This window comes from Scardinius erythrophthalmus (genome assembly GCF_964197995.2).
Source record: "Scardinius erythrophthalmus genome assembly, chromosome: 5".
Classification (NCBI taxonomy): domain Eukaryota; kingdom Metazoa; phylum Chordata; class Actinopteri; order Cypriniformes; family Leuciscidae; genus Scardinius; species Scardinius erythrophthalmus.
Window position 1 is genome coordinate 16,637,586 of NC_138225.1, and position 2,278 is coordinate 16,639,863.

Sequence of the window (2,278 nt, forward strand, 5' to 3'; positions counted from 1 at the left end):
AACTTTACAACCCTATCTATCTGCTTAGTAACCATATATAATGATGAGTCATTAACATGTGGAAGAGCCATGAGAAACGTCTGACGTTCAAGTCAAGATCTTCTTTCTCATCTTTCTGAGAAGCAGCTAGGCTTTTAATGAACTCAACAGATCAACTTAATTGCTTTTAAAAATTATCCTAACCTTTCATGTGTATTCACTTTTACACAACCATTTTACTGCACGGAGGTCAACCGCGCCTCCGGGGTTCAGTGACCTTTGAAGCCGGGGGCTTTGAACATGGAAGTTAAGAACACATGTGACCCATTCATTTTAGGGAGGGGCAAAGTTTAAAAACAGACATGGACACTTAAATAGGTTCAAAGGATGAGAACGATAAAGACGTGTTTCTATGCAGAGACTGTTGACCATTACACACTGTAATGTTTTAGGCAAAGTGAAACTTGTTATAAAATGTCACCGACTAATTTAAGATTATCGATGTAATCAAATAGTTATGGGTGAGAATATTGCCACCCCTGCTCCTTACAGTAGCCTACAGAATCTTAGCAATGTTAGAGGATTTCTCTCTCTCTCTCTCTCTCTCTCTCTCTCTCTCTCTCTCTCTCTCTCTCGCGCGCGCGCGCGCCTGCGTGTCATGCGCACACACTAGGAGACAAGTAGCCCAGTGGTCTTCCTCAAGGGGTCGCATTGGAGCTCCGGAAGCCGAATTCTCCATTGAGTCGCATTCAAAATCTCAGGATGAGTTTAATCATACTGGAGACATTTGTACAATACAAAGTGTAATACTTAAGTGTATTACATTCAACGTTTTTTGCCTGTCATTCAAATCTAAATTTGACCCATCAAGCTCTACTAAATGATAAAAAAAAAAAATGGTTTGACCATTAATCACAAACGACTGTGATTGGTCAATTCTTTAAAGCGTTGAGAAAAGAAGTGAAGTATGACTCGTTTCATCAAGCCGATTCTTTGGAATGGTTCATTTCAAAGAACCGGTGTAAAAAAAAAAAAAAAAAAAAAAAACGATTTAGTTACTCTTTACATCAGAACCTATTTTTTACAGTCTATGATCAGAACGTAATAACGTGGTTCCTTACATATAAGCGTTGCATAGGCTATATATATATATATATATATATATATATATATATATATATATATATATATATATATATATATATATATATATATATATATATATATATATATATATATTATTGCTTGAAGTAACATTACAAAAAGCATTAAAAAAGAAAAATAAATTAAATGCATAAGTAAAATAGGCCTATTACACAAGGTGGTTGGTTATCATAAACAAATACCTTCAAAAGATTACACAGCTTTTGGGCTTTTTTGTTACGGATGAGTTTTAAAAGTTTTGAAGTAGATCATTAAAACTTTATGGAAAAAATATGAATGTGGGAGTATTCTTAAAGAATCTGCATTTATGTATGAATTAATTGGCCAACAACACAATTGTTAACCAAAAATTCACTGCATAATTCAACGTAAAATACAGATATTTTATATCAAAGGTATTACATAGCTATTTCAGACTTAACCTAACATATAGGTAATCCCAGAATTGTTTTGAAAATGTGCATAAATAAAGTTTTTTTTTGTGCTTTACAAAAGGTGCACTCATTACAACCTAGTAAATCTAAAACAGCCAGTTAACGCCATAGGTAGGCATATGTTTTACGATTCAGATTTAATAATTCCTTTGTTTATTTTAATTTAGTGCGCCACGCTTCGTTTTCTGAGCCACTATTTAGGTCATAAAACAGTAAATCTAAATATAATTTGCATTCACTTTAACAACACTAAGCTTAATTAACATTTCTCAGCATGCAGATTTTTCCAGCTTACAAAAAACTCAATTTAATAACACCAACTGCTTTAAAAAATATGTGTCTAACAAAAAAATAAATAAAAAATGTCCAAAACAGGCACTCGATCCGACCGAGTCAGTTCCAGACCAGCTTGTTAACCGGTTCATTTAAAAGATCCGACTCATAAGAATGATTCGGTCACTAAACGAGAAAACTTCCCTTTTCGTCGTCAGCTGACTGAATGCGACCATAATAAGTATGACATGAAAACGAATTCAGAGTTTCAAATACAATTTAACTGCAAGTATGTAGTGAAGAGAGCGTGTTGGCTCATCATATGTCGTGGTCTGTAACACCCGCCCACTTGAGAACCCCTTTGTCATGCTCATGGCTTTTCCACAAGTTAATTTTCTTTCTAAGTCGCTCCCTCATCCTCAGTACAC